General features: G+C 38.3%; 1 long non-coding RNA gene across 3 annotated transcripts in view; it reads left to right on the top strand.

Moving 5' to 3' along the window:
- The window catches only part of LOC306662650, a 73,195-nt gene that overhangs the window by 30,893 nt on the left and 16,760 nt on the right, over positions 1-25,542 (top strand). The window contains exon 3 of one of the 3 annotated variants that reach the window (XR_013764173.1): positions 12,859-13,147. The exons of 1 other annotated variant lie outside the window; for it this stretch is intronic. This is a non-coding gene — a long non-coding RNA (uncharacterized lncRNA). Of the gene's footprint in view, positions 1-5,444; positions 5,529-12,858; positions 13,148-25,542 lie in introns of those variants that run through there. One more of the 3 variants, XR_013764174.1, reaches the window with a different exon arrangement.

Raw genomic sequence — 25,542 nt, 5'->3', positions numbered from 1 at the left:
GCCAGCACCTAGCAGATAATGCTAGCTAGATTAGACAAAAAAAATTGATTTATAAGTTTTAAAAGTCATTAGATAGTCTTTTAGAAACTTTCTTATTCTTCATTGTGCTTAAAGTCTATAGCTGTTTTCCCACCATCACATCAGTCCCTTAGGATAGAATTAAACTGGATTTGTGGATTTAGAATTATCTTAAGTTTTGAGTTGAACTCTTACTAAGTATTTTGCCTATGTCAAATATTAATTCCTTTTCAATAAAACAGTGTATTTTAAACTAAAAGAGTAGTACTAACTCTAAATATTTCAGAAAATAGAAAAAAGTGGAATTAATGAGGATCTCTCAAAATTATACAATTCAGACCAGTTCCTGCTTAGTTATGTTTTCTACCTCCGACTTTGAAGGCCACTTCTTTATTTAAGAAGAAGAGGACTGGGGGAATGGCTTAGTGGTAAAGCTCTTGCCTATCATGTGTTCAATCCCAGCAAGGATAGGGGTGGGAGAAGAGAAGAGGAAGCAAAATAGTAGTTAAATAGTTACACTTTCTCTGCCATCTGTCAGCATTACATCATTTTCTTGCTTTAAATATAGTTTAAAAAAAAAAACAAACTGCAATTGTTTCGTTATCCTTAACCACAGCGGATTCTGTGCTTTCTCCTTCCTCTGTTTTCTCTGTATGCATCCCTGATTGTGCATACCTCTATCATCAGTATACATCTTGATAGAGCCCATTCTCTTCAGCCACATGTGTTTCTTTAGTATTTTCATCCTCATCAGTGATTGGAATTTTTCCCTAGCCACACCAATTTAAGGATAAAATAGAACCATATTAACAGTAATAAATGGTAAGCTATTTACGAGTTTTACCCCAATCCTCTGTGATGGTATTTCTGGCTACCCTCAAAGTCTCCACATATTATTTCTAGGAGACTCTCTTAGGTGGTATGATGCAGGTGCTCATAAATACATCATAGCAGCTTCCACCTCCATCTGCCATGCTTCTATCCTCTTCTGGGCCCCTGTTTTTGACCCATATCTATGTTTTCCATGGAGTCACGTGACAGTGCCTGTCTTCTGCTACTGCTGCTTGTGTCCACCATCACAGTGGTGTGTCCACACTAAGGGGTCCTGAAGCTACTATTAAAATCGCTCCCACTGTTAGAACTGGTTACCACCCCTGCAGAGTAATGAGGACTGGCCTCTTACAGCCACGCAGAACTGGTCTCCACTGCATACCTGGGTATTGAAGTGGTTGGTAGGGGGCAACAGTTTTTGGACACATTTGATTACACCAAGGTGGTGCTGCTCCCAAGTGAGATCAAGGAATTTCTCCTTTTTGTGTTAGCATCAGCAGATGAGTAATATGATAGGATTGTATTTGAGTCTAATATCTTATGTAGTTAACTGAAACAGAGCTTTCAATTCTTGTATTCACCTCTTCTTCACATCCTAATACGGGTTTACAGAGGCTGGACCAGAGGCCAAATCCTAGAGTCAGATGCCATGCTTACTGCTAAGTGTACCTCCCCTCTGACCAGTTATTAGTTCAAACTTAGCAGTCCTCCTCTTTTTCCTTGGAATGAATTCTCCACCAGGAGACTTCTGTTCTCCTCATGCACGGTGATGGAGGACTCTTGCCCTGTCACTGCACATTCAGATGCATCTGAATGAAGGCCAATGGTAATCAAAATTCAGTCAAGTCATAGTCCTCACTCCATCAGAATTCTACCTCTGGGGCCCTCTCATTCTTCTGAATCTGTTTTCCCTTTTTAGCGATGTTGGCCATTGGATAGTTATCTTTACTCTGGGCTCTTAGGAAATCCGGGATTTCTAAATTTCCCATATGTTTTTGAAGTAGACATCTGTTGTTTTTGCATATCTCCTCAAGAACATTGTTCCATTCTGCCTTCACTCTTCTACATCATCAGCTCCCCCTCCCCTTTCCTTTGAATCAAGCTATCTACTTGCAAATTTCTCCCGTTTGAAAATCTCTTGACCCAACTAACTAGTCAGCTAGCTCCCCTACCTACTACCCCATTTCTCTGCTCCCTTTTATTGCAAAACACATACAGACAGACTGTGTGTTATTGTTGCTTAATATTTTCAGTCTCCAAGTTTCTTTTCATTCTTTCTGGAACAGACTCCAATGGGACTTTCTTTACTGCCAATCACTTAAATTGCTCATGTTAAGGCCTCCTCAGAGTTAAATGCAAAGGTCAGTATGAGTAGGATAGAAGACACAGGATAGGTAGAAAGGAGACATGGAACAAAACAGGCTATGATTTAAAATCCAGATTTAAAATCCACTTTCACATGATTAAATATCCAAATATATGTATGTGTGTGTGGTGGGGGGTTTGTATTTATTTAGTGGTATTGGGGATTGAACCCAGGGGCGCTTTTCCATTAAGTTACTTCTTCAACCCTTTCTTATTTTTTGAGACAGGTTCTTACTAAGGTGTCCAGGCTGGCCTTGAACTTGTAATCCTCCTGCCTCAGCCACCTAAGTCACTGAAATTACAGGTGTGTGTTACTGTACCTGGCTAAAATCCAGATTTAAACTATACTTTTTATATACTTTGTCACGAGCCACACTATTAAGTCAATAAATTTTCACACATCTATAAATAACTTCTTTCCTAACCTGGACCTTATTCACATGTATATAAATAACTTCTTTCCTGACCTGAACCCAAAAGAAAAACAGGTCCAAGAATGCCTTTGCTCAACAAGTAGATGCTGTTGTGATTTCTATTTTTAGGATATGATACTTCATCCATGTGTCATACTTTTGATCAAACCCTACACTGTTTAACTTCACAAAGTGGATCCATTAAACCTCTGATAGGGAAATTATTATGGATTTTTTTTATCAAAAACAAAAAAGAAAAAAATCGCTAGTAAGTATGATCAGTGTATTCTGTCTCCAATACCAAGGAGGACTAAAATACCTTCTTAAATCATGTCTCTATACTACAGATTATACACATTTAAATATACCTAGATATGGTACAGCTTATGTGTTCCTCTCCAGTGCCCACCCTCTACCCTGTGTGTGTACTTCTTAGAGTGTGTACGTTTTGCTTTCTTTCAATGCCTCTTTCTCTCTGTGCCCTCACTTTGACCAATCCTGAAATTCCTTTCTGAGAGAGTCAAGGATTCTCATAGCCTCAATTGAGGTCTGCTTTCCTTTGGGGGCCTTCTTGGGACCCTAGGTCCCAGTGACAAGTTCTTATTTTCATTTGATCTCACTTCATTTGGTATTAACTGCTTTTGCTTCCGAGATAATCTCACCCTGTCATTGGCTACTTCTCAGGATCCAGTCTCATTCTTGGAACTCTCATCTTCAACTGTCACCTTTAGTGATCTTATCCAGTTTCATTGCTTTAAATACCGTCTATATATACAAGATAACTCTCCAGCCAAGGACTCTTGCTTAAATCCAAATTCATATTCAACTGCCTATCAACATCTCCATTTTGAGTTGTAACAGGAATCTCAAATTTAACAGGTCTAAAATTGAACTCATATTTCCCTACGAACCTATTTCTTCCAGTTTTCTCCACGTCAGTTAATGGCAACTCTATCCTTTTAGCCATTCTTGCCAAAAATGTTAGAATTAGTCTTGATTCTTTGTCTTCTACCCAATTAGAATATGACGGCAACTGTCTTCAAAATATATCCAGAATCTGACCCTTTCCCCAGGTACTCTCTGATCATTTTGGTTGAAACTATTAATGTCTCTAATCTAGATTATTGCACTAATCGCTTACCTATATCTTGCTTCCTTCCTTCAGTCTACTTTTAGCTAGATCATGTTACTACCTTGCTCAATCTCCCAATGTTTTCTCATCTCAAAGTAAAACCAAAGGCAATAGCCTATGAGACATTTTATGATCACTGACCATATCTCCTACTCTTCCCTGGCTCATTCTGCAAGGTACAAACCCATATTTACATTGCTGTTCTCTCACCTTCTTATCTGAGACATCCACATGGCTCATTCCCTGAACTACTTTTTCTCAAATGTCCCCTTCTTAGCACGGTGTTCTCCAATAATTCAATAACCTTAAATAAAATTGCAGCCTCCCTCCTCCCCAGCAATCTCTAGTCCCTTCCCTGACATTTTCCATCGTTATGCATATCACCATTTGAAATATTAAATGTTATTGTAATTATGTATTCTCCACCCCCACCTGGAATAAAGCAATAAAGCAGGGATGTTTGTCTATATTATTCACTATTATATACTTGGAATCTAAAACAAGCCTACATATAGTAGGAACTCAGTAATCAGTTGAGTAAATGAATAAATGAATTCCCAGCATCTCTAAATCTTGTAGCTTTTCAATTTTCCTTCATGGAATTGTTCATTTTCTGTCTCTATGGTTTGATTATTGCTAACTTCACTTCCTTAATTTAGATCTGGTATATTCCTGGTATATTCCTACACCCACCATCACCCAGGTCACATAATTGGTACCATAACACAAGCCTGTCTAATGATTCTCAAATCCCAGACTTCTGTTGAAACTATTGGGAAAGGGTTGCTTTCTTTCTAATGAGGCTGCTAACCTTGTACGAAAGCTAGATTTTCTGCTGTTATTATTGCTCGGGGCAGAGCTTGTTTGTGTTATAGTTCTTTCAACTCCACAGCAGGCCACACCTGCTAGTGTTACAACTTAGCAGCAGACAACCGCAATTCCTTTCTGGGTTCTTGTCTTGTGAACTCAAAGAATGAAATTCACAGATAATAGAAAGTGAGTGAAAAAGAGTAAGATTTATTCAAGGGAAAAGAAACAGAGTTCTCATTGAGTGGGCGTGGTCCTGATAGAGGCCTAGGAAGAGTTTGGGCCTAGGAATTTTCACCTACATGGTTAAGAATGTTTATCTACATGGTTTCAAATTTTATAATACTTAGGTATTTGAAAGGTGAGTTGTCATTGACCAGGTCCATGATGTTCTGGTTTGTTGTACCCTTTTATCTGCTGAGTTGGAAAATTCTCTGTAGCTTCCGCTCAGGTCCATCCTACCTTTCCTTTTTCTACTTCTCTGGGTCAGAGGGTTTGGTGGTTGGATTGTGTGGAATGTTTCCACAAAACAATCCATTTGGGGTCCATTGCCCTAACTGCCTGCCTATGTCTTACTGTCTGACTATCCTACCTGTTCAGTATGACATAAGAGCAGAGCTATTGGATGTTATTTTGCCACTATAAGAGGTGATCTTGTCTTGAGAGTGAAGCCAATACATAGGAAAACAAATAGTACCAAGACATAGAGAAATACAGTTCCTAATTATTTCTTTTGAGAACCTGGATCCAACTGTGCCTGAGCCAATTTGAATTGGATTTCTGCCTTTTACAATTAAAAGAATACTTACAAAATCAAACTTGACTCCCAATGTCTATCTTTAATTTGTCACTGCCTCTTTTTCTTAACGTTCTTGCAGCTTGTATTTCTTTCTAGCCAGTTTTTTTTCCTTATTAATAAAAGTTAAGTCTCATTGCTTCCTCAGTCTTCTAAGAAATGGGAGGTAAGTAAAGAATATTTCAAATTCTTTAAGTAGAATGAAACTTTCAACAGATACTGCCATGATTGCAGTTCCTCTTCCTTAACTTGCAGCCATGCTGGTTTTGAAATTGGAATTGGAAAAGCAGCACCTAGATCATCCATGTGGTTAGTGGCGTGAAACATACTTCTATGACCACCACTAGCATGTTCTTCTCATTAGCCTGATTTTCATTTACCTCTGTGCTTGGGTTATCTTTATAGGTAAAATTTATAAAGTCAGGAAACATTTTTTTCACTCCAATTCTATCCCTGGTAGTTTTTTAGAGGCTAGGAATATAAAGATCAAATTTTATTTTGTTATCTACATTTTCTTGTCATGTAATAGTTGAGTTACTAAATAAGTGGATACATTGATAGGTAGAACTAGATGTTTATTGCATCTGTTTCCTTTGAACAAAATTTATCTTTCTGTTGACATATTTTAGTCATACCACCAAGATTTGTTAGAATAATAATGATGATGATTTCAGTTTACAAAGTACTGATTGACAATATATGCCATGACTAATTTATATTCACTATTATGGTAGGTGATCTTTAGGTGAATAGCCACAAAGACCAACTCAAGTAAATAAAGCAGAGTTATTGTATTCAGCAATAAAAGTATTTTCATGTCAATACAAGAATACTCACAAGTAACTGCTATAACAGGAAGTGCTAGAGAGGAGTTCTGCATTTATGGCATTTCTGGGTAACTAGGAATTCATTAATCATGATCTGTTTCCATTATCATTACTCAGTAGTGTACCGCACGCCTGCTCCTTTCTCTTGTCTCTGGCCAACTGACCTCTTAGTTCAAGCAACTTAAGGCCAAACATGCGTAATGATAAATAGCAGTTGGCACTCAAAGTGGGAAAGATTACTGGGAGTAGTAGAGACTGGAGATGGGGGGCGTCTAAGGGAATCTGAAGCCTTATCTAAATGAACCATCAATTGTTACTATATGGGAAAATGAATCTGTTGTTGCCACAATATCTGATTTTTGTTTTTCACAAGAAGCTAGAAATTTTGAGTGGAAGTTCTTAATTTTTAGAGGATGGCAAGTAAGCAATAAATAAATTAATAAATAAAACTTCTAAAAAACCTTCAAAGTAAAAACCCTGTGCAGGTCCATGCCGAAAAGGTTTAATTTAGCAGCTCTAATGTTCATCCTTAGAAAGGCTTGCTTGCCAACTGGCCTCTGGCTGGCACCTAGGAGGCTGGATTCCTGTAGGGTTCCCACCATTCCTAGAACTGTTAGGAGTGTCTGCTTGTGCCAAAGCTCTTTGTACAAACAATATGGTTTATGCTGATCACCTGTCTTCCTTCTGGGAGTCTAGAATTTGAACTACTATAACCCCTCTCCTTTTATAAAAACTATTCATGCCTGAAGAGCCCACCTGCATGACTAGTCCTCAATAAAACTCTGGACACTGAGTCTCTAATGAGCTTCCGGGTTTGCAACATTTCATACACATTATCACAACTCATTGCTGGGGTAACTGAGCACATCTTGTGTTACTCTGGAAGTTTGCCCCTGGTTTACCCTGGTCTTTGCCCAAGGTGACTTTTCCTTTGCTGGTTTGACTTTGTATCCTTTTTCCCTGATAAAATCATAACCATGAGTGTAATGGGGCCCCTATGTATAAAAAGCTCCCAAATAGTTTTTTTTTTTTTTTTCCACTTTCTTTCATTTCTTGGTAACCTATATTTCTTCATCCCAACTTCCTCATGCTAAAATTAGAAACTGAGAAGCTAATCCCCCAATCCCCACACCCAAGGTAGGTGCACAGGAAACCGAAATCATAATATCTCTGGCTAGCACAGCCTGACTAAATTTACATATGTGTGTTTTCTGACTTTTTGTTCCTATTAATTATAAAAACATTTCTATAGGAAATGAATGGAGGCAGATTATCTGCCTTCCTAGTTTGGGCCAAATTGCAACTCATTTTTCTTTTTTATGGTACTTCTTATTATCTCTGTTGTGGAAAATAGAATCTAGTTCCGGACCCCAGCAGGGCCTCTGAACTGGGGTGCTTGTAACATGAGTATGCAGAGTCCTGCAAATCCTCCTAGTGAATCATGGAAACTGAGATGGTCTTGGGGACCCCCTGACACAAAACCAAACAAAACATAGCTTTGAGGCACATTCAACCCACAGAGTGTTTTTTTTCAACCTCTAACCTAAGGATTGACATGGGCACCATCCAAAAATGTAGCATTTACAAAAACTCTGCAAAATGGACACTGTTATAGCTACATTGCGTAGATGAAGAAACAGATTCAGAGTTGAAGCTTGTGCAAAGTCATATAACCTGTAAATTAGAAGAGGCAGGATTCAGACAAAATTCCAATTTTATTTCCATATTGCCACCATATGAAATTATATTAATTTTCTTTTTTTAAAGATATTCTTCATTGTAGATGGATACAATGCCTTTATTTTATTCATTTATTTTTAATATGGTGCTGAGGATCGAACCCAATGCCTCCCACATGCTAGGCAAGTGCTCTGCCACTGAGCTACAGCCCCAGTCCTTATTTTCTTATATTAAGATTTGAGAGTCACTTTATTTTCCATTTTCTAGGTATAGCATACGCATAGCATTTTATGCAGAGCCAAAAGCATTCTTATCACTCCTTTTCTTTGTAATATCTGATTTTCTCTATTCCATTTCAATCTTCCCTTCCTATTATGCATGAATGAGACTTTCTGAAAGTAGTAGAAAAAGAAAGGAAGGTGGAAATGATTATGGGCAAGGGAAAGGTCCTTGGCCTGCCCCCACTAAAATAGTAGTGAAAGAGAGCAATTTTAAAACTAAAAGCAACTTCCTGATAACTGCTTTTCTGTGTCTGGAGTATCTTCCTGCTGAGAATGGAAACTAAGCAGTCACCCTTGGGCCCAGTCAGTAACCAGGGAAACAATTGTAAGGAGTTTTTGAATCTACATATGTATATTTCCTGCCTTTTGTCCCCCTGTACCCGCTCTGCTTTTATAAAAGCTGTTCATGCCTCTGAGCCCCACCTCCCTACCCCCAAAATGTAGATTTGAAACAAAATGATCTCTAGGTTCCTTAAGGTTAGCTTGAGTAAACCTGTTTTTCTTCACCAACCTTTGTCTCCTGAATTTCAGTGAAGCCTAGTGGTGGAATCTTCACTTCCTGGTTACAGTGACTTGAAAGTAAGTCTAAAGTGGTGTGAAGGATGCAGGATTAATCTGGTTTGGGGTCTACTTCCAAGAAATGATATGACAATTATTTTCCCTCTGACTACTTCTGGTCACAGGAGGTGACAATTGCTCCAGAAAAATCTGTGTGTCTTGAAATAGAATCTCATTCAATATCTGAGGGAGAGTGGGTTCATCCAAATATAGGATAAACCGGTAATAGATATGCAGGTAGTCTGGGGCCCTGGGCAGAGCCATGTTCTTAAAAAAAAAAAAAAAAAAAAGGCATGAAAACCTTGAAGCTTGTTAGGTAGAATCCTACTCCAAGTCCAAACTTGCAGTCAAAAGTTAGGAAGAGCAAGTTCAGCTTGATGTCTCTGAGAGCGCTCAAGAGCTCCCCTCTGATCCACTAAATATGAAATTTAGATCAGCAGACTAATTCCAGCCTCTTTCTTCTAACATTCTGCCCATCTTTGATGAACTTCTAGGTAAGGACCAAACTGAGCTCATAAAACTGAAGGTCTTTATTACCTGTGTTTGGGCAGAGTTGAATATAATTTGGACTGACACTTGTTAGAAAAGGAATAAACCAAAATAGGTTTGCCTAGTTTTGCAATATTTATAACTGTTTTAGGTTTATCTGACCAACTTGTCTGTGGAAAGACTTACTGAAATATACTTAAACTCTAATTCAGAGATTCAATGAGCTCCTGAGTTTATATACTTATTTAATACAAAGTGTTACATTATCAGTATAAATGATTATTCCTATACCAATCTGTTTTATGGATGTTTTAATACTAGGTAGTCTCTGAATCCTAAACATCATTCTTGTATTAATATCTAGTCCATTTATATTACTTGTGCCTCATGATCATTGTGCAGAATCATGATGACTGATATTTATTGAGTGCTTACTCTGCAATCTGCACTGTTGGCATTTGCAGGCATTATCTCACTATTACAAGGTGGGTATTATTACAATATCCATTTTTTAGGGAGAAGTCCAAGGCAGAGAGGTTCAGTACAACTTTTGCTTGTACCTGGAAGTGTCCTTTGCTTCAAGCAATGAATGATTGAGAAAAACAGATGAGGTATATTCTAATATCAACAGCCCTGCTGCCTCCCTGCATTTCACCCAAAGGTGGCTTGCTCCTTTTATTTCCTCCCTTTGTTGTGTTTGACATTCAAGCTACTCTAGTGCCACCTGTTGACCAGTGTGGGGAACTGTCTAATTCCAGACTTTTCCTGTAATTTTGTTTCTTCTAATAGGTTCTGTTCAATATCTCATTTCATTTATGATTTTAAAATGTCCACTTTATTCCATAAACACTTAATATGTATCATGTATATATGGGGTAGAGATAGATGTCCATGAGACTTATATATGACAAAATATTCCAGCTTGTAATACAATTTTATGTCTTACCAGGCATCTCTAGATAAGGGTATCACCATACAAAATATGTGTATTGCTACTACATTTTATATAAGAAAAACAGGGAACTGTCAATAAATTTCAGAAAGTAGTGAATTTATCTCTTCTTAAATTGAGTATTCAATTGTTACAAAGCTGCAATATGTTATAAAATGTAATTTTGTTTTATATTACTGTGCTATTTCATAGGACATAACATTTTCACAAGGCCCTTTTAGGACTGTAGTCAGTAATTAGCAACTCAAATTACAATCACAAGATGAGCTGGATATCATTGAATTACAATCACGAGATGAGCCGGATACCATCTCACAAGTGTACAAATATGCAAAGAAAAGTTCTAGTTTTAGACTGGACTTGTGTAATTTAATTCCCCTGTAAGTAGTGACATGCACTTTAATGAGATGTTTAGCAGCAGAATGTTTCAAAATAAGGGGTTTGCGGACTTTTGTGAAGCCCACCCATCCCGCATCTCTCTGAACTGGATAGGTTACAGGTGCCTCAATCTCATCTCTAGTTTGTGTTGTTTTCAAATCTAAAGGAATCCTGTAACAGGACCTAGCTTCTCCTTTAGGTTACTTCAAGTGATGTTCTTTCTGGATGATGATTTGTGTGGGTGATGTTCTTTGTGGGTAATGTGGACAAGGTTAGAACCTTTCTTAGTTAAGAGTTTTCTTTTCTACTTAGCCCCTTCAGTTCCTTCTAGTGGGTATAGAAATGGGAAGGACTTTTTTAAAAAAAACATTCTTCTACCACAACCTCTTATATACTTTCATCTTCCAGATGAAGAAATTGAAGGATGGATAATTAAAATGATGTAGTTAGTCACACAATCAGAGAGTAGTAGAGGACTAAAACCTTATTTTCCTGTTTAATTTAAAAACCAACATGGCATCAGGTTTTTAAAAAGTTATCCTTTTATTTTAAAATATTTCACTTTTCAACTTATGATGAATTTATTTAGTAGAACTCATCTCAGAAGTGAATTATCATTTAAATTAAGTTTTCTATGGGATAATGCATTTCTGAATCCAAGTATTCCATTTCCTTATGAAATTTTGGAATAGTGTGTAACTCCTCACAAAGATTTCAAAAGACCAATTGAATATTGATAAATTCACATGTGGAAACAAAACAATCCCAGACACCTGCTAGAAGCAAAGCCCATTTACAACAGATGAGGGAATCAAACGGTACCCACTTAGGCTGTACAGAGAGAATGGACTACTTCATTATTAGCCCACAGTCTTGGTTCAGTGTTCAGATCCATACTTTGGGTAACTCAATTTATTTATTTCCTTAATACGCTCTTTAAAATATATTCTCATTCCTGTTTTGCTATAGCACCTACCTTCTGTTAGTAATGGTGTTAAAATTAGAAACATTCTTGACAGATCGTTTGGAACATTAAGTTATCTGAATGCTAATTAATAACTACAAAGACAAACGTTCCCAAGTTGGGAAACATTTCCCTAATGAATTTCTGTGGAGCTGAGGGAAAGACAATCCATCTTTACTTTACTTCAGGGCTTCCATGGACATGATAATAAGAATTACTACTACCACTAAGATAGAACTGGCATTTAAAAATATTATTAATAATAAGATATAAGTATTCTTCTTTTTGGTCCCAGGGATTGGACCCAGCGGCGCTTGACCACTGAGTTACATTCCCAGCCCTTTTTATTTTCACTAAGTTGTTTAGGATCTCACTAAATTGCTGAAGCTGGCTTTGAACTTGCAATTCTCCCACCTCAGCTTCCTGAGCCACTGGGAAGATATAACTATTCTTAAATAACTGTGTAATAATAAGAACAACTACCATTTACTGAGCACTTAACACTTACTTTTGCCAGCTGCGGCCCTGACAGCTTTACAAACCTGTTGTTTAATCATCACAATGAGCACAGGAGGGAGGCAGGTAAGGAGACAGAGTCTGAGAGAGGTTAGATTATTCCGAGGTCACACAGTTGGTGGGAAGAAGACCTGGGACTTAAAAACAGGTCAATCCAATGACAGAGTGGGAAAATTTAATCATCATTCATCCTACAACTTAGTGCTTTCTAATTCCTAATCCCTAACCCATGTTCCTTGCACTCCTTCTGTTGGGGGTCTTAAGCCCCCTCGCCCTTCTCGACCAGCGACAAGGGAAGGGGACACTCCCCAACAAGGTCAGACTGGGATAGGTAAGGCCACCTGACCGCCCGCTCCCAGCCCTCCGTGCGGAGGACAATCAGAGGCGTCAGGGAGACCTGTCACAGCAGGAACTCGTTTATTGAGGAAGTCACACAGCTTTTATGTAGGTTGGGGGCTAGGCGAGAACCAATCAGCTTAAAGGTCAGCAAGGCATGGGGTGTTCACGCAGGCAAGAGTCCCATAGGACTATATGGCAAGCATGAGCTGATCACGTTCACGAAACTATTGTTAACTAATCCCTGACGGTGGTCTGATTCATCATCATTAACTATTGAAACCACCTTTGAGGCCTTGATCTTGCTCACTCGCCAGGGAGTAAGGAGTCAGCCTGAGTTAGTTAACGTGTCATTAGTCCCAACATCCTTCTTAATTTGTTTCTCAGTTTTCTGGAAAGGTAGAAATTGGCTGTTGGAACTCTGCCTCTCTTCCCCGTTCATAGTAGTATGCACTTTGGTGCCAGTTATTCCATTTCTTCACCTTCTGTTTTTCTTCTTTCTATTCTGAGTCAAGATCTCAGGGTCCCAACTCAGTCTGAAGCACCCTTCTCCAATCCATCTCCATTCTCTCTCTCCAACTGAATGACACGTTTGAAGGGAATGCTCTCTGCAGAAGAGAGAACACCACCCAGAAGAGGTTCCAGCATTTATTTATAGTGTGGACCTGTACTTGTTCATTTCTTTGTGATATGTCACTTGTCCAACCACCTATACCATCAACTGTTTAAACATAATTATAATTCAGTGTTTGGGCAGTTTTATCGAAAGTATCATCGTTGAAAGTAAAGGAAATGCAAAACTTGTTTGAATTTGTGTGAGTTTTTTTTTAATGGATTAAAATTTGAAGAGAACAACAATGTAAATAATAGAGATTTTTTTTATAAAAAAGAGTAATTGGCCAGTGCATCAGATAGTTTGGAAGTAGGGGACTTCGAAGGTTTCTTTTGGACCTATGTTTCCATCATCACCCTCGTACCAACCCTGTGGTAGAATGTCCTGGGATTGCAGCAGGACCAAGAAGCGTGAGTTCAAAGAACAATGGGACACATAAATAACGAAAGACAGAGGCTGAGATGTGGAATAAAGCAGAGATGGAAAGGCAAACATCAGCTATTTTTTTCATCAAAATAACTAAACTCGTGTGAAACACATACACATAATGGACTCTCCAGAATCCAGAAGATCCAATATTTTTTTCTTTTTCATGGAGGCCATCTCATTACTATATATTTTTGAATAAGACCAAGGAACACTAATTCTTTTTAGATCTAAGAATCTCCTGAAGTTTTTGGTTTGGTTGATTTGAAGATTAAAAAGAGAGTGTTTGTTGTTTACTATTTCACTAGAGAAAACTACATCAAGTAACCCTTATTAACAGAATTGAAAACAGGTCTTGTTGACAGTAATGTGGAAGCATTCGTGTGAAGTGCAGGACCAACACAACGAATCATGAAGAGGCTCTTCACTTGGTTCCACAAACATTGAGGCTAGGGCAGATAGAACCAATTCAAATGATAATGGGAAGGAAAAGAAAGCTCTGGCAGGAAAAAGCAGACGTTAACTGTTCAACAGAGTGTCCAGGAAGAGGAAGCACCCTTCATCCTCTCTCCCCCAATGAATGTAACTGGAAACTCTGGATAGGTACACAGAGCAGTTATCTGAGGCATATGGTCATGGCAGACTGGGGAATCAAGAATCAAGCTGGTGCTGAGTTTTCTGTTATCTCCTTGTACCATCCTTAAAGAAAAGGGGGACATACACGCCATGTTCCTAAATGTCCCCTTTTTGTTTCCAAAAGCCTAGCCAAGGTAAGAGAGCAATGACAGCAAGCCTAGGATGGAAACTCCGGATACCTATTATCTTGAAAGACACTGGCTTTCTCTCATGTGCACACTGGGAACAAGGGCAGGTTGTTGTCATCTGTAGAAAGCTACTTTCTTGCATGTACACCAGGACAGTTGCTTGCTCCTTAGGATGCCGGTCATACAAGCAAACTAAGCAAATCAAGCAAGCTCAGGCTGATGATGTCAGTACTTCTGCAGTCTGACATATAAAACCCCTCTCTGAGTGGGGATGAGTGCAGAACTGAGGGCTCGGTGGAAAAACGTGTCACTTGTCCCCAAACTGCCACTGGACACAATGTTACCAGGGATATGGGGCCCTGATTGGTGAAACACCTTGAGGGAGAGAGATGCTATTTTATCTGTTCAGCCTGTCACCACTGAACTCTTCTTAATCGCTTGTCCTCTTTCCCCAGTAAATCATGTTTTGCATGACATTTCTAGGCACTTTCTTTGGCCTTTCTGCAGTCTACCCCACTGCCCCTGGCACAGCTGGGTGTGGGCGAGACATCCCTATGTTCTTCTGTCCTGAACTGGAAGATGACCTAGAATCTAGAACTGCATAGTAAGTACAGACAGAAAGGGCTCCTGGAGGAGTTCTCTATTTTGATCCAAGGACTGGAAAAGAAGACCTTTATGGATCAGAGGGTAGAGAAATTTTTCTGTTTTTTTCCTTTGTTTTATACTTTTTTATACCAGCCCCCTACCAATACTGTAACAGCAATATTAGCCAAGCTGGTGCCTAAAACTTCGAGGGAACTTCATATTATGACACAAAGGATCTGTAGTCCCAAGAGTGGAAGTAATATAAAAGAGATAAAGAAAATGGTCCTATAAAATTATATTGCCTCCTAGGCTAACCTCCAAAGTGCACATGCATGAATCGGACCCTAAATAGCAAACTAAGTAATCTTATAATTGAACTAGACCATGATGCCAGTCCAAGACTGGTCACCAGATGGCCCAAACCTGAGACAAATTCAACTAACACTACAAAGCCTATAAAAGTGAATTAGAACTACTGCCCATAGCCTTGAAAGAAGATCCGGAATGGTAGTAATAGATTATTTTTATTTTTTTATTCTTAAGTTTTAAAAAATATCTCTGATAGTAAAAGTAAATAACATAACATTATCTGATCCTCCTAGAGCTTTGTCCCATCGATAGCTCAGATCTGGGCAGGTTTATGACTTGCTTGTAAATCAGTAGGATGTAACATAAGTAACACTTTACTTCTGAAGCTGGTTATTAAAAATGTGATGAAGTTTCTGTCTTTTTGGCTGGAACACTCTGCTTTGCAATACTGAACTGCCATACAAGAACCCCAAACATGCTAAGGCTGTCATGATGTGGAACTAACCCAACTAACTCATGGAGAAATGCTGAGGGAGAGAGAGAGAGAAGGGGGGAGAGGGAGAGAGAGAGAGGGAGAGAGGGGAGGTGGGAGAGAGGAAGAGAGGGAGAAGAGGGGGAGAGGGAGAGAGAGAAAGAGGGGGTGGGAGAGAGGAAGAGAGGGAGAAGCGGGGGGGGAGGCCCACCCAGCCCCAGCTGCTTGGGTTCTCCCCATTCCCTACAGTCTGCTATTTTATCTTTAATTCCTGTCTGACTTCACCAGCATGGAGTCTCTGAGACTGATCCATAAAACCCATAAGATGTAATAAAATTATTATTGTCCTTTTACACCAAGAAGTTGGATGGTTTGTTACAAAGCAGTTTTAAGTAAAACAGTTAACAGTAGCATTACTGGAAGAGGTAAGTAGAGACTAGACAGACCTGGGAGGGAAAGAACCAAAAATGAGAGATTGCACCCTGATAATTTGTAAAGAGCCAATTCCAGCATTCGTCATATACAGAAAGGATTTCTCTGTGTGTGTGTGCGTGCACGTGTTCCTGTGCACACATGTATATGTTTCCATATGTGCTTGGGTGTGTGTGCCATATTGATGATAACAATCTTCATGCCCTACTTTGGGAACTTTGAAAAAAATAGATTATCTAGGAATTCTATTTTCATGAGAACCCAGAACTCTGTAAGAATAGAGTATGTAGAAGATTTGGAATTAATATGAAGATTCAATGTTATACCATGATCAATGCCAAACCTAAGACAGTAATGAAACAAAAACCTGTATCTACCTACCGATTTTTTTTTTTAAGCCAGCCTGACTTAGAAAGCATATTACCCCACATGCTTTCAAAAGAAGCCCTCAACTGGTGTTTGGGACAACTGCACTGGAACCTCTCTTCTATCCTGATCCCATGCCTCATCCCCATTACAAGTTCACTCTTTAGTATGTATGTACTACAATGATTAAGATTCCAGTTCTAAGAACAATTGCCTAGTTTTGAATTCTGGTTTCCTTGCCTTCTACCTATATGACCCCAAAGAACATTTTTCACCCCCAAGGGAACTGCCCCAAGCCTACATGCCCAAGAAAAAGAGGGACCAGTTAAGAGAAGCTTCAATGGGTGAGAAACTAAAAGGATAAATATACAGAATGCTATAAGCTTTGACAAAAGGAACTTCATTCTGAACTCAAAAGTTAACCTAGAAAACAAGGGGAAAAAATACCTTCAAAGAAGTGAGAAATAGGGAGGGACTGGGAATATAGCTCAGTTCATAGAGTGCTGGCCTATCAACCCGGGTTCAATCCCTAGCACTGCAAAAAAGACATGAGAAGTAGGAGAGACTTTACATGAACTGGAAGAAAACATGGAAATTAGAGTTTGAGAATCAGATTACTTTGTTGTGTATAATGTGTGTATAAAGATTTCCCCACGTTTATTATAATAGCTTTGCACCTTAATGACCTGGATTAGTATCATGAGATACGAGATAACCCAGTATGGATCAAGAGTAAAGAGAAGGCAAAGCCCATTCTTTTTACAACAAGAACAGAAAAATGAGCCTCTGAGGAGCCCTAGGAAGGCTTCATTTAAGGAATACCATATACCAGTGTCATCAAAGATACAAGTTTCCAGTTCACCAGATGGCCCACTTCCTCTGTGGTGCTGCCCAATTCTGGACTACATACCAAACAAAAACCCCTAGAACCAGTCACATCTCTAAAATCCAGAAGATACAATCTAAACATAACAAATGAGATGATTATTTGAACATACACTCAAAAATGAGTTTGCTTTCTTCTCAGTATGATTCTGCTTCCCTAAGAGACCACAAAATCAAATTATTTTTTTCTTCAAGTTTCACTTGTGCTTCATTCACCTCAGTCTCTAAGGATCCTAATAAGCAGCAAGTCTACCCTACAGAAATGAAAATCCTGATCTTTTAACTATTATTTAGGAAATAATAGAAAATAAGGACCCATGTGTTTCATGGGATCAGTTAATAAAAATAAACTGGGTAATAATAATAATAAGAATGGGTTTGGAACGGAAAGCAGTTGCAATTCTAACTGATTCCAGCTAATGAAACAAAAAGTTCTCATCTATTTGCTTGAATAAGAAAACCAAGAGTGTCTCTTCATTCAAGGAGGGGAAAGGTCATTCTAAAACTCTTCTTCTGACTTAACAAAAAAAAAAAAACCTTGCAAACATTTAATTGCTTTTTAAAAAGTAGAGATGTTGCCGAGCTGGTGAGACTCTACAGGTCATCCTAGTCACTACAGAGCCTGAGGCAAAAAGATCACAAGTTAGCGACCAGCCTGAGAAATTAAGTGAGACCATGTCTCAAAATTTAAAAAATTAAAAGGGCTGGGGATGTAGCTTAGTGGTGGAGTGCCCTGGGTTCCGTTCCAGAAGAGAGAGAGAGAGAGAGAGAGAGAGAGAGAGAGAGAGAGAGAGAGAGAGAGAGAGAGAGAGAGAGAGAGAGAGAGAGATCAGTTCTACTCTACTCAGGAAAATCAAATTTATGAGAACCTTAGATGGCAAGTGATAGAGACCCTCTTGAACTAGATTAAGGGAAGAAAAAAAATTATTCTGACGAATGAAGCTGTTTCACAGAACCCATGGACTGAGATGCAGCAATCAACTGGAGCCAGGAAATAGCCTGGAGTACTATCAGGAAATCAAGAGGTTCTCATGCCAGGTCTCTGCTGCCCTCCAAGTCTCCATTCTTCAGTCTCTACACACTGCCTGTCTCTGTTTTCCACGTCTTGGAACAGAAAATATTTACCACCACTGACTCTCTCCCTGGGTTATACCTCTTGTGCTCAAAAAAGTTGAAATCTTTGGACCCCTTTTCAATACTCCAGGGAAAGAGTCTCACTGACCTACCTTGGTCCCTACCATGAATGTCTATCTCTAAGAAAGGGAACAAGTGTCCTAGTTTGAAAGAACATCTTCATGTGACTTGGGGAAAGGGAAACCTAAAGTCCCAGAATATGAAGAAGGAACACAGATCTCAGGAAAAGAGAGGTCTGGGAACATCAGATATTCTCTGGATTTTCTTCCCATTCATAATAAATTCTCAAAAAATTACCCTATTCCAGGTGATTGCATTTATACCTTTCATAGAAAGTTACCTTATTATTATTATTGCATTGGAAATATAATCAGTGCATTTCAGGCTTATTATTGGTACTTATTTGTGATGGTGTTTTCTAGGCAGCATTGACAGCTCTACTCAGATAAATTAATGTTCCCATTCCAATTAATTCATTTGGAAGGAACAGGCTTACATGCTAATAAATAATTCTGACTGACATGAACTGTCCACTAAAAAATGAAAACTGTGAAAGGGGGAAAAACCAACAACTGTGTTTTCAAGCTGATAAGCACTGAGAAGCAATGACCTTATCTTGTTTTGTGAGGAAAACCAAATGAGGGAACCAAGAGAAAATAAACATTTTTTAATTTAAGACTTGAACATGTGTGTTTGATTTTTTTTTACCAGTGATCTATTTTTTTCTAGATATTTTGCTCTAGCAAACTATTTTCTTAATTTTAAAAATAAGAAATAAAATCCATTTAGAAAACATTAATAGTTGCCTATCCTTTCCGTATTTGGGAGAGTTTAGAATTTCTACCAGAATATAGAGAATGGGAAATTTTTTTTTTATTACTCAAGCAAATATTTCATCAATAAATATCCATTTCCTTCTTGTTATGGCTTGGCACTTGGCACACATGTTTCATAGAACAGACAAATTCCCTGCCCCTCTAGAGAATACAATCTAGTAGAAGGGCTGGTCAATAAACAAATACAGAAAATTCTACCAAGTGGTGATAACCAGCAGAAAGGAAAATAGAAGCAGAGCTGGTTGTGGTGAAGCATGCCTGTAATCCCAGTGGCTTGAGACTGAGACAGGAGGATCATGAGTTCAAAGCCAGCCTCAGCAAAAGCAAGGCACTAAGCAACTCACTGAGACCCTGTCTCTAAATAAAATACAAAATAGGACTGGGGATGTGGCTCAGTGGTTAAATGCCCCTGAATTCAATCCTTGGTACCCACCTCCCAAAAAAAGAAAGAAAGGAAGAAAGACAGAAAAGGATCAAGGGAAAATGAAAGGGGTGCTAGTTTAAGCAGTGCCAGTGATTCAGGAGTATCTTCGAAAAGGTGATACACGAGCAAGAATCTAAATGAAGTGGAGTGCACATGCTAATATTTGGGAGACAGGGGACTTTGAGACTGAATTTTAGTTGATTTCCCAAATAGGCTCCAAGGAGCTTTTAAAAGAAAAGTGAATTTTTTTGGTGGATTTTTCTATGGGACACTCTTGGTTCTAGGCAGTGAGTGCACTGGTTCCTGTGGCCCCCCACCCCCCAACAATGATCTGCCACTCGGGTTCTGGTTCTGTTCCATGATCCTTCTTTTGTTCCTCACTGATGACAAAAACCAGTGACTCTGCTAAGTGCCTCAGTTCTTTATAAGAACTCATTATGTTATAGTCATAGACACTTGTCTTTAGACTTAAGCAGCATCTTAAAGTTTCCTTCAAAATTACTCCCAAGGGACTTTTTTTTTTTTTTTTTTTATCCCAATACTGGGGATTGAACCCAGAGGCACCCACCACTAAGCCACATCCACAACCCTATTTTGTATTTTATTTAGAGACAGAGTCTCACTGAGTTGCTTAGTGCCTCGCTTTTACTGAGGCTGGCTTTGAACTCAACGACCCTCCTGTCTCAGCTTCCCGAGGTGCTAAGATTACAGGTGTGTGCCACTGCACCCAGCTCCCAATGGACTTTTATATCTTTTAATATAAGATGTGCCTTAACATCCCTCAAATAGACAAGTAGGTTCTTGTGGTAGGTAGCGTGCTGATTATGATGCTAAGGACTCTGTTGAGAGCATCTGCACCACACTTCAAACCAAGCAGCTGTGTACAGTGTTACAATATAGTTTATTGCTTTGCCTTTTCTCTGCTTATATTGACTGGTTCATTCTGAAACCTGCTATAATAAATAAAAGTCAATAGTACAATAATTTTAAAGAAAAAAAGGTCAATCATAAAAGAAGATTTTTCTTTATGATCAAAAGTTTTCTAAATTTAGTTTTTCATCTGTGGTTTAATTTTACAAATCTGTTCTGAGGGCAATAGTATGGGAAGGAATCTGTATTTGAGCCAAGTATTATGCTAGATGCCCAGTATATTTGAGAAATTGATATGATCATTGAGCTAGAATGACTAAGCAAGGGTGGCAGAAAATGAGGTTACCTAGGTACAAAGAGGTCAGAACATGCAGGGTCACTTTAAAAATGCTAGATTTTATCCTAAATGAAAGGGAAGCCATAGAAGTAGTTAGCATAATATGTTCTAAATTACATTTTTTAAAAATGTTGTTTTTACTCTGTGGAGACAAGAGAGTTGAGTTCGGAGACTTTCACAAGCATCCTAAGAAAAGATTACCCATAAGAATGAAGATGTGATCATGAATTAGACACAGAAGTTAAGAAAAATGAAATTATCAAGGATAATTTCCCATTTTCTGGGATGAGCATCTAGAAAGAAAGTCCGAAAGAGAAGTAGAATTGAAGGGAAAGGAAAGATCAAAAGTTCACTTTTAACCAAGTTCAAATTCAGATGACTACCTGAATGAAAATACTGGGAAAGAACAGTAAGATACAGCTCCCTACATCCCCAAGAGGAGATGTGGGTTGGAAGGGAGAAAAGAAAAAGTGTAATACAAAGTTGCAAATTTGCTTCTGCATTTGTTGTATAATCAAATGTGATTTAAAACATTTCAAAGATTATTGTTCAGCATTGCAGAAATGAAGGTTTTGCTTATCTGTAATGTTGTGAATTGTCTGCCATCTGGTGGACACAGGGAGACCCTATAAATGGAATAGAAACATTACAGCCAAATTGAGTATAATGCAAATCTTCTTTTATTTTTATTTTTTCCAGTACTAGGGATTAAGAACTCAGGGGCTCAGAACCACTGAGCCACATCCCAGTCCTTTTTATTTTTTATTTTGAGACAGGGTCTCACTAAGTTGCTTAGGGCCTTGCTGAATTGTTGAGGCTGGCTTTGAACTTGTGATCCTCCTGCCTCAGCCTTCTGAGCTGCTGGGATTACAGGAGTATACCACTGTGCCTGCCTAGCACAAATCTTTTTAATATCATTGTCTTACTGACAAATGTTTACATTTTTATCTATAATTCTCATTAGGGATAATTTATTGCCATGTTTATACTTAAATCAAGTGTGCAGCTTATAAAAGATTTTTATCAAAGGAATCTTGAGTTTTATACAGTATTGAAACTAAACATTTTTTAAACTTTTATTTATTTATTTATTTTTATTTTTTTAAATTTATTTTTATTGTAAACAAATGGGATACATGTTGTTTCTGTTTCTACATGGAGTAACAGCATACCATTTGCATATTCATATATTTACATAGAGTAATGATGTTTAATTCATTCCGTTATGTTGTTCTGTCCCCCCCACCCCTCGCAACTCTCTTTTCTCTCTATATAGTCCCTCCTTCCTCCATTCATGCCGCCCTCCCACCCCCAATTAAGTGTCATCATCCGCTTATCAGTGAGATCATTCCTCTTTTGGATTTTTGATATTGGCTTATCTCACTTAACATGATATTCTCCAATTTCATCCATTTGCCTGCAAATGCCATAATTTTATTATTCTTTATAGCTGAGTAATATTCCATTGTATATATACCACGGTTTCTTTATCCATTCATCAATTGAAGGGCATCTAGGTTGGTTCCACAATCTGGCTATTGTGAATTGAGCAGCTATGAACATTGATGTGGCTGTATCTTCGTAGTATGCTGATTAAGTCCTTTGGGTATAGGCCAAGGAGTGGGATAGCTGAGTCAAATGGTAGGTCCATTCCGAGTTCTCTAAGGAATCTCCATACTGCTTTCCAGAGTGGCTGCACTAATTTGCAGTCCCACCAGCAATGTATGAGTGTACCTTTTTCCCCACATCCTCACCAACACCTGTTGTTGCTCGTATTCTTCATAATCGCCATTCTAATTAGGGTGAGATGGAATCTTAGGGTAGTTTTGATTTGCATTTCTCTTATTACTAGAGATGTTGAACATTTTTTCATGTATCTGTTGATTGCTAGTACATCTTCTTCTGTGAAGTGTCTGTTCATTTCCTTAGCCCATTTGTTGATTGGATTATTTGTATTCTTGGTGTAGAGTTTTTTTAGTTCTTTATATATTCTGGAGATTAGCGCTCTATCTGAAGTATGAGTGGCAAAGATATTCTCCCACTCTGTAGGCTCTCTCTTTGCATTGCTGATAGTTTCCTTTGCTGAGGGAAAGCTATTTAGTTTGAATCTATCCCAGTTATTGATTCTTGCTTTTATTTCTTGTGCTATGGGAGTCCTGTTAAGGAAGTCTGATCCTAGACCAACAAGGTGAAGATTTGGACCTACTTTTTCTTCTATAAGATGCAGGATCTCTGGTTTGATTTCAAGGTCCTTGATCCATTGTGAGTTGAGTTTTGTGCAGGGTGAGAGATAGGGGTTTAGTTTCATTCTGTTGCATATGGATTTCCAGTTTTCCCAGCACCATTTCTTGAAGAGGCTCTCTTTTCTCCATTGCATATTTTTGGCACCTTTGTCTAGTATGAGAAAATTGTATTTATTTGGGTTTGTGTCCGTGTCCTCTATTCTGTACCATTGATCTACCTGTCTATTTTGGTGCCAATACCATGCCGTTTTTGTTACTATTGCTTTGTAGTATAGTTGAAGTTCTGGTATTGCGATATCCCCTGTTTCATTCTTCCTGCTAAGGATTGCTTTAGCTCTTCTGGGTTTCCTATTCTTCCAGATGAATTTCATGACTGCTTGCTCTATTTCTGTAAGGTATGTCATTGGAATTTTAATTGGAATTGCATTGAATCTGTATAGCACTTTTGGTAGTATGGCCATTTTGACAATATTAATTCTGCCTATCAAAGAACATGGGAGATCTTTCCATCTTCTAAGGTCTTCCTTAATTTCTTTCTTCAATGTTTTGTAGTTTTCATCGTAGAGATCTTTTACCTCTTTGGTTAGATGGATGCCCAAGTATTTTATTTTATTTTTTTTTTTGAGGCTATTGCAAATGGAGTTGTTTTCTTCATTTCCCTTTCAGCTGTTTCATCGCTTGCATATAAAAATGCTTTAGATTTATGCATGTTGATTTTATAGCCTGCTATTTTGCTGAATTCATTGATGAGGTCTAGAAGTTTTCTGGAGGAGGTTTTTGGATCCTCTAAATATAGAATCATGTCATCTGCAAATAGTGACAGCTTAAGTTCCTCTTTTCCTATTCGTATGCCTTTAATTTCTTTAGTCTACATAATTGCTCTGGCTAGAGTTTCTTTTTTTTTTTTTTTATTCTGTTATTTTTTCCCTTCCCCCCACCCCTCCCACCCCTCTTTTCCCTCTATACAGTGCTTCCTTCCTCCATACTTGCCCCCCTCCCTAACCCTAACACTAACCCTAACACTAATCCTTCCCTCCCCCCATTATGTGTCATCCTCCACTTATTAGCGATATCATTTGTCCTTTGGCTTTTTGAGATTGGCTTCTCTCACTTAGCATAATATTCTCCAATTTCATCCATTTGCCTGCAAATGCCATAATTTTATCATTCTTTATGGCTGAGTAATATTCCATTGTATATATATACCACAGTTTCTTTATCCACTCATCAATTGAAGGGCATCTAGGTTGGTTCCACAGTCTGGCTAATGTGAATTGAGCAGCTAGGAACATTGATGTGGCTGTATCTCTGTAGTATGCTGATTTTAAGTCCTTTGGGTATAGGCCAAGGAGTGGGATGGCTGAGTCAAATGGAGGGTCCATTCCAAGTTTTCTAAGGAATCTCCACACTGCTTTCCAGAGTGGCTGCACTAATTTGCAGTCCCACCAGCAATGTATGAATGTACCTTTCTCCCCACATCCTTGCCAACACCTGTTGTTGCTCGTATTCTTGATAATCACCATTCTAATTGGGGTGAGATGGAATCTTAGGGTAGTTTTGATTTGCATTTCTCTTATTACTAGAGATGTTGAACATTTTCCATATGTTTGTTGATTGCTTGTAGATCTTCTTCTGTGAAGTGTCTATTCATTTCCTTGGCCCATTTGTCTTCTGGATTATTTGAATTCTTGGAGTAGAGTTTTTTGAGTTCTTTATAGATTCTGGAGATTAGTGCTCTATCTGAAGTATGATTGGCAAAGATATTCTCCCACTCTGTAGGCTCTCTCTTTGCATTGCTGATAGTTTCCTTTGCTGAGAGAAAGCTTTTTAGTTTGAATCTATCCCAGTGGTTGATTCTAGCTTTTATTTCTTGTGCTATGGGAGTCCTGTTAAGGAAGTCTGATCCTAGACCAACAAGGTGAAGATTTGGACCTACTTTTTCTTCTATAATCTGCAGGGTCTCTGGTCTGATTCCGAGGTCCTTAATCCATTTTGAGTTTAGTTTCGTGCATGGTGAGAGATATGGGTTTAGTTTCATTCTGTTGCATATGGATTTCCAATTCTCCCAGCACCATTTGTTGAAGAAGCTATCATTTCTCCATTGTATATTTTTGGCCCCTTTGTCTAGTATGAGAAAATTGTATTTATTTGGGTTTGTGTCCGTGTCCTCTATTCTGTACCATTGATGTACCTTTCTATTTTGGTACCAATACCATGCTGTTTTTGTTACTATTGCTTTGTAGTATAGTTGAAGATCCGGTATTGCAATATCCCCTGTTTCACTCTTCCTGCTAAGGATTGCTTTAGCTATTCTGGGTTTCTTATTCTTCCAGATGAATTTCATAATTTCTTGCTCTATTTCTGTAAGGTATGTCATTGGAATTTTAATTGGAATTGCATTGAATTTGTATAGCACTTTAGGTAGTATGGCCATTTTGACAATATTAATTCTTCCTATCCAAGAACATGGGAGATCTTTCCATCTTCTAAGGTGTTCTTTAAT

Source organism: Sciurus vulgaris, assembly GCF_902686455.1.
Source record: "Sciurus vulgaris genome assembly, chromosome: 5".
Classification (NCBI taxonomy): Eukaryota; Metazoa; Chordata; class Mammalia; order Rodentia; family Sciuridae; genus Sciurus; species Sciurus vulgaris.
Note: the sequence above shows the minus strand (reverse complement) of the source record. Positions and strands in the feature narration are given on the sequence as shown.